The sequence below is a fragment of the Mesocricetus auratus genome, unplaced genomic scaffold (assembly GCF_017639785.1).
Source record: "Mesocricetus auratus isolate SY011 unplaced genomic scaffold, BCM_Maur_2.0 Super-Scaffold_100006, whole genome shotgun sequence".
NCBI classification, from domain to species: Eukaryota; Metazoa; Chordata; class Mammalia; order Rodentia; family Cricetidae; genus Mesocricetus; species Mesocricetus auratus.
In genome coordinates this window covers 5,779,208-5,787,921 of record NW_024429190.1, presented here as the reverse complement: position 1 = coordinate 5,787,921, position 8,714 = coordinate 5,779,208, and positions in this window count along the sequence as shown.

The window sequence follows — 8,714 nt, the reverse complement described above, 5'->3', positions numbered from 1 at the left end:
GGAATCTGCATTCAAGCTGCAGATGTCTCATAGTCATAAATCATGGCTGCCCAGAACTGTTTCTTCCTTTTCAAATGAGGTCTAATGGCAAATGCTATACCTGTTTTTGAGACTTCTAATAAGAACCCAGGCAGAATGTGTATGAAGGCTGCCTGCAGGCAGTAAATACTATAAAGTTCAGTTAATACGTTACAAACATCTAAGAGTGGGCAGTACAGATAAACATGGTCTTCGCCTTCCTGGGGAAAGACACTGGTTCATTTCTAGAATTTTCCCCTTGCATCAAATTTGCTGTACACACACACACACACACACACACACACACACACACACACACACACACACACTCACTCACTCTATATGTCTTCAAGACTCATGATGTTTTCTAGTTTTTCTTCTTTCCACTTGCTAATATTGCTCTCAAATACAATACATGTGATAAACAGCTTGGTAGAATTTCTCCCTGAGGAAAAGGAGAACAGAAGCAAATATTTTTTCCACTCTTCATGTTTATTTGAACCATGATACACATTTGAAGAAAGTCCAAAGGAAGCTGTTGCTAAGTAGATAATTAGTAGATAATAGATGATTGGTATATGATAGCTGAACTGTACTGATGATGTGATATAGATGTCATGGCATAGCTTTCCAAGAAGTTGTGACAGATCCCACTGTCTTCCAAATGACTGTCCTGGGTAGTTGCAACTGTCAAATTGACAAAACCTAGACTCACCCAGGAAAAGGGAACCCGAGCTGAGGAACTTTCTCTATCAGATTGGCTTACAGGTGGGACCATGGGACATTGTTGTGAATGGTGATTAATGTAGGACCCAAGCCACTGTGGGTGACTCCATCCCTATGCAGATGGGCCTGGACTGTCATATAAAGCTAGCTCAGAACAAGTCAGGGAGTGAGCCAAAGAGCTAACAAATTCTTCCACAGATTCTGCTTCAGTTCTTGCTCTAGTTCCTGTCAGGGCCACCGTCAGTGATGCTTATAACCTGGAAGTGCAAGCTGAGTTAACTCTTCCCTCCTGAAGATCAATTTATCACAACACAAAAGCAAACCAGACCAATAACCGAACTGGTAGTAATTTTATTTGTATATGACTTTTGGACAGGGTCACAGAAATGCCTGCAAAGAGGTTTGCTTGACCTTGAATACAGAAAACTCAGGAGGAAGTACGCAAGGTCAGTTTCTGAGGATGCGCAAAGCCAAAGTAAATGGTTTAGTTAACAGGGTATGCATGACTCAGTGTATTCAAAAGTGAGAGCAGACAGAGGCAGGACATATGCAATGCAATCAACATTTCTGTTACTTAAACTGGCGTTTAAAATGCCTGCTGATTCTGACCATTGGAAATAAAGCTACTATGAACATAGTTGAACAAGAGTCCTTCTGGTATAGTTGAATATCCTTTGGGTATATACCCAAGAGTAGTGCAACTGGGTATTGTGGTAGATTGATTCCCAGTTTTCTGAGAAACCACCATACTGTCTTCAAAGTTGCTCTACAAGTTTGCACTCCCACCACAAATGGCATTGTGTTCTCCCTGCTCCACATCCTCTCCAGCATGAGATGCCACTTGAAATGACATGTCTCACTGATAGTCTTGGGAGATCTGCCTTTTCCTAAACAGAAATGGAGGAAGAGTTGAAATAGATGTGACACTGGATATTTTCTACCTCTTGTTAAATTGTTTAAGTGAACATATTGTATTTCCATTTAACAAAAAGGAGCCTTTTCTTTTACCTATTCCTTTATGAGATTAAGATATTTGCTGATACAGCTTTGTGCATACCCAGTCACCTGGATCAACACACACATACACACACACACACACACACACACACACACACACATACACACATATAAAACATAAATACACATACAAACACACATACACAAAAACACATGTACAGACACATGTAAACACACAGAAACATATACACACACATACAAACACACACATACACATAAACACAGATACATACATACACATATACAAATAAACACAGATATACACAAACATACACAAACACATATATGCACATGCACATACAAACACACATAGCGGGGACTGGGGGGGATGGATGGGGAGGAAAGGAGAGGGGAGAAACTGCAGCAGGGGTATAAAAATAAATAAATGCATTTATTTTTTTTAAAAATGACTTGTTGATATAAAGGCACATAGTTAAGCTATAAGCACCACAGGACAAAATCAATGAAGCACTTTGGGGATTTTGAGTCACTAGATATTGTAGAAGGTAACTGCGAAACCAAGGAGATGCTAACAAATAGAATAGTGGTTTCTGCCAGACGTTGGTGGTGCATGCCTTTAATCCCAGCACTCAGGAGGCAGAGACAGGCAGATCTCTGTGAGTTCTAGGTCAGCCTAATCTACAGAGCAGCCTCCAAAACAATACAGAGAAACCCTGTCTCAAAAAAACAAACAACAAAAAAAAGATAGTGGTTTCTAACAGGTATCCTTTCAGCCCCTACAGCCCAGTTGTTGGAACAAAAGGCATGAAGAAAATCCCATAGATTTCAGCTAATTCTTCTCCCATCAGTCATTAGTTTCCTGTAGGTATTTTTTTGTCTAGATTAGAGCCCCCCAAATTTTTCTCTCTTCTACAATAACATGTATTGATCTTGCCACTTTTCTGGTATTGTTTACACAGCCCTTGACTTCCTAGTACTCTAACTCATAGAATCGTACTGCCTAATCCATAGGTACAGGAGCTGTGAAGTCCATGTATCCACTGAAGCTGGGGTTCTCCACAGTATTTTGATCTTGGCATTGCATCCAGTTGTGGGCTATTTTCAGTGATGAGAGACTTCTTTAATTAGAGGTAGAAGCTGAACTTATCTGTGGTATAAAAATAAGATTTAGAATAGAATAAGGGAATATATGGTCTAGCAAAGTGGTAGTAGTAGATTATTTACAAAAGTCCATGACCTCACTGTCCCAGGAAGATGACTAGGTTTTCAGTATCAAGCATCATATCTCTTCTATTGAATAGGCCTTATGTCCATTTAAATAGCTGTTGGTTGCTACTGGCATGTGAATGCCGTTTATCACTCCTGTACACATACCCTGTCCTGTCTATAGGTGTTAGAACTGGGAAGGGCTGCTTAATTGCTTCTCTACTGTTTCCATCTTCCACATTAGTATGTACATTGACCCTGTCTTGCTTGGGTCTTGCCTATGCAACTGTTTCTAGGAAAACTGTTCCACAGCATACTTTCTGGTACTTGAGCTCTTACAATCTTTCTATAATGGTTCTTGAACCATGGATGCAGGAGCATGACTTGGTCTCCACATAGTTTCTTGATCTTTGCATTGTGTACCATCATGGTTTCCTGAGATGGTCTCCATTTACTGTAAAGAGAGGTTTCTGTCATGAGAGCTGATTTTCAGGTTGTGGTGTGGTTGCAGGTTGTGGTTTGGTGCATAGTGGTTGGATTTGGCGAAGAAGCAGAGATAGTGTGGCATAACTCCTTGTATCTTGTGAACTATCACAGCTTAAAATTAGAGCTCAACGTCAACACAAATTGCAGAAACCTCACAAATTCATGGAAACTGAACAGTGCTCAAATTAATCATACCTGGGTAAAGAAAGAAAGAAAGAAAGAAATTGAAGACTTTCTAGAATTCAATGAAAATGAAGGCACAACATACACAAACTTTCAGGATACTTTGAAAGCAGTTCTAAGAGAAAAATTCCTAACACTAAGTGCCCACATGAAGAAACTGGAGAATTGTCACACTAGAGAATTTACAGAACACCTAAAAGCTCTAGAACAAAAAGAAGCAAACTCACCCAGGAGAAGTAGACAGACACAAGGAAATAATCAAATTGAGAACTGAAATCAATAAAGTAGGGCCGAAGAAAACAATACAAAGAATCAATGAAACAAAGAGTTGGTTGCTTGAGAAAGACAACAAGATAGACAAACACTTATCCAAACATACAAAATGACAAAGTATGAGCATGCAAATTAACAAAATCAGAAATTAAAAAGGGGACATAACAACAGACACTGGGGAAATCCAAAGAATCATCAGGTCATATTTTGAAAACCTGTACTCCATTAAATTGGAAAATTTAAAAGAAATGGATTACTTTCTGTATAGATATCACTTACAAAATTATATCAAGAACAGATAAACAATTTAAACAGATCTATAACCCCTAAAGAAATAGAAGCAGCCATAAAAAGTTTTCCAAACAAAACAAGTCCAAGGCCAGATGGCTTCAGTGCAGAATTCTACCAAAAATTCAAGGAAGAGCTAATATCAATACTCTTCAAATTGTTACACACTATAGAAGCAGATGGATCACTGCCAAACCCTTTTTACAAGTCTACAATTACCTTAGTACCCAAGCCACACAAAGACACAACCAAGATAGGGAACTACAGACTGATCTCCCTCATGAACAGTGATGCAAAAATACTCAATAAAATACTGGCAAATCAAATTCAAGAACACATCAGAAAAATCATACACCATGATCAAATAGGCTTAATCCCAGGGATGCAGGGATGGTTCAACATACAAAAAATCCATCAACATAATCCACCACATAAACAATCTGAAAAAGAAAAACTGCATGATCATTTCACTAGATGCTGAAAAAGACTTTGACAAAATCCAACACTCCTTCATGATAAAGGTCTTTGATATCTGGGATAACATACCTGAACAGAATATAAGCTATATACAGCAAACAAATAGCCAACATCAAACTAAATGGAGAGAAACTCAAGGCAATTCCTCTAATATCAGAAATAAAACAAGGATGTCCACTCTCTCCATATCTCTTCAATATTTTACTTGAGGTTCTTGCTAGAGCAATAAGACAACAAAAGGAGATCAAGGGGATACAAATTGGAAAGGAATAACTCAAACTTTCACTATTTGCAGATGATATGATAGTCTACATATGCGAACCAAAGAATTCTACCAGGGAACTCATACAGTTATTAAATACCTTCAGCAAAGTGGAAGGATACAAAATTAGCTCAAAAAAATCAGTAACCCTACTATATATAGACATAAAGGGGATGAGAAAGAAATCAGAGAAACATCACCCTTTACAGTAGCCACAAACACCATAAAATATCTTGGGGTAACTCTAACAAAACAGGTGAAAGACCTGTATAACAAAAACTTCATGTCTTTACAGAGAGAAATTAAACAAGATACCAGTAAACGGAAAGATCTCCCATGCTCTTGGATAGGTAAGATCAACATAGTGAAAATGGCAATCTTGCCAAAAGCAATCTACTGATTCAATAGAATCCCTATCAAAATACCAGTGCAATTTTTCACAGACCTTGAAAGGACAATACTCAACTTTATATGGAAAAACAAAAGATCCAGGATAGCCAAAACAACACTCTACAAGTTGTTCCTATAAAGGAACTTCAGGAGGCATCACCATCCCTGACTTCAAGCTCTATTATAGAGCTATAGTCCTGAAAACAGCTTGGTATTGACGCAAAAACAGACAGGTAGACCAATGGAATTGAATAGAAGACCCTGACATCAACCCACACACCTTTGAACACCTGATCTTTGACAAAGAAGCTAAAACAATACAATGGAAAAAAGAAAGTATCTTCAACAAATGGTGCTGGAGTAACTGGATGTTGGCATGTAAAAGACAGAAGATAGATCCATATCTATCACCATGCACAAAACTTTAGTGAAAATGGATCAAAGACCTCAACATCAATCCAGCCACACTGAACTTGTTAGAAGAGAAAGTGGGAAGTATCCTTGAACGAATTGGTACAAGAAATCACTTCCTGAACTTAACACCAGTAGCACAGACAATGAGATTGACAATTATTAATAAATGGAACCTCCTGAAACTGAGAAGCTTCTTCAAGGCAAAGGACACAGTCAACAAGACAAAAAGGCAGCCCACAGAATGGGAAAAGATATTCACAAACCCCACATCTGGCAGAAGACTGATCTCCAAAATTACAAAGAACTCAAGCAAGTCTCCAGAACACCCAAGGACCCAATTAAAAAGTGGGGTACAGAATTAGAGAATTCTCAGTAGAGGAGTCTAAAATGACTGAGAGAAACTTGAGAAAGTGCTCAACATCCTTAGCCATTAGGTAACTGAAAATCAAAGCAACTCTGAGATACCATCTCACTCCTGTCAGAATGGCTAAAATCAAAAACACTAATGACAGTTTATGCTGGAGAGGATGTGGAGAAAGGGCAGCACTACTCCACTGCCGGTGGCAATGCCAACTTGTACAGCCACTTTGGAGGTTGGTATGGAAGTTCCTCAGGAAAATGGAAATCAGTCTACTGAAAGATCCAGCAATTCTACTCTTAGGCATATACCCAAAGATGTACACTCATATAATAAGGACATCTACTCAACTATGTTCATAGAAGCATTATTTGTAATAGCCAGAACCTGGAGCCAACCTAGATGCCCCTCAACTGAAGAGTGGATAGAGAAAATGTGGTACATTTACATAGTGGAGTACTACTCAGCAGAAAAAAACAATGGAATAATGAAATTTGCAGGCAAATGGTTGGCACTAGAAGAAACCATCCTGAGTGAGGTAACCCAGTCACAAAAAGACAAACATGGTATGTGCTCTCTCATATATGGATTTTAGACATGTAGCCGATCATTGCCAGCCTACAGTCCCACCACCAGAGAGTCTGGGAAGCAGAGAGGACCCTAAGAGAGATATGCATGGTAACCCAGAGAGGGTCATAGGAGGAGATCTCCTAATTGGATTGCGAGGGGGGACAGAAGGAGATGTGAGAAGTATTGGGGGAAAAGAGGAAGGAAGAGGAAGACAGGAGATCAGAAAGGTTGAGCCAGGGTAAGAATACAGGAAAGGAGGATGAGAGATACCATAACAGAGGAGCCATTATAAGTTGGAGGAGAGATCTGGCACTAGTGAGATCTTCACAGATCTACAAAAATGACATCAACTGGCATTAAGGCTACCTCAAATGCCCTCCTATGATAATGAGATTGATAACTACCTTATGTGCCATCCTAGAACTCTCATCCAGTGGCTGATGGAAGCAGAGGCAGACATCCACAGCTGAAAACTGAATTGAACTCCTCAAACCAGTAGCTAAGAGGAATGATGAGCAAAGGAATCAAGATCAGGCTGGTGAAACCCACAGAGGTAGCTGACCTAAACAAAGGGGAACACATAGACCCCAGACTGATGACTGAATGGCCAGCATGGGACTGATTCAGACACCACCCCCTCAACCTGGGTGTCAGAGAAGAGGTCTCAGCAATCTGTGGTACCTTAGAGAGTAGAACATTATTTATTCCTGGCATACAAATAGACTCTGGGAGCCCATTCCACATAAATGAATGCTCTTTCAGTCTGAACACATTGGGGGGGACCTAGGCTCTGCCCAGCATTATATGATAGACTCTGAAAATCCCTCATGGAAGCCCTTACCCTCTCTTGGGAGTGGAGGAGGGATGGAGGGGAGTGCAGGTTGGGAGGATTGTGAGGTCAGGGGAGGAGGGAAGGGAGAGGAAACAGAGTAACATTTGTAAAAAGTTAAATTAAAAAAAACAAGAATTCCCTCCATCTGAGTGGGCATAGTGGTGGAGGTCTTGATTGCTAATTGATATGGGAGTTCCTGAGACACCGTGGGTTTCATTATCCATAGGCAATGGACTTGGGCTCTGTAAAAAAGATAGCTGAGTATGAGCCAGCAGTGTTCCTCCATTGTTTCTGCTCTGTAGGGGCCCGAATATTATATTTCAACATAGGCCTCAGGTCAATTACAGGACCTCAAGTCTTCTATTGTCTTTTAGATGTTGGCTGGTTATCTTCAGATAGCCTGGCCACAGTGGGGAATGTCTTCTAGTTTGCACAACAATAGATCTAGGCCCCTCATGAGGGCTAGTGGGACTTGCCTTGGAGCCTGAGGGCCTTACCTTAAGACTATTGAGATGTACTGGTGAGTGTTCATGCATTCTAGGACTTCTCTAGGGTTAAAGGAAGTGTTTCCTAGTCAGCCCTATATACATGGTCATAGATGTCTTCTGGCAGTGCCCCTGCTTCTAGAAAGCTATTTAAGAGGATGCTTGAATAAACCAGTTTAAAAAAAAGAGAAAGAAAGAAAGAAAGATATGAGAAATGGAGAAACCTCTGTGTTTATCATAGCTTTAGATTGTGTCTTGCTCTAAGAGATTCCATTTTACAGGCATTCTTTACTCAATTTTGAGAGATAAATATAATTCCCTGAGTGAACCCAGAAACTGTACCATCTATCAGTGAGAACTTATCTAGCACAGGTTGATAAACAGTTTATCCTCGAGAAAAAAAAAGGAGCTACCCTCTAAGTTTATTCAGAGTGGAGAACAGTCTGATCTTAACCTACCCACAAAGCTACAAAAATCTCTCTCCATCTTGGTCTTGAAAGACCCCCCCCCACTCAAATACAAGCTAGGGAGGCAAGATCTGCCTCTTGCTCGATCTAAACCTAAAACAGCAGTTTTAGGCAGCAAAGTCTGCTCCACCCAACAGGCACCCAGATGGCCGTTGAGATAGAACAGGCAGAACATCTTGTGGTTCTTTCCAGAAGGCAGGGTGGCCCCACTTCCCTGAACCCTCCTAGCCTGAAATTTCCCCAGAAAAGTGCCATGTGTGACCCCTTGATAATCTTATGGTTTTTGCCTTTAACAAGAGCT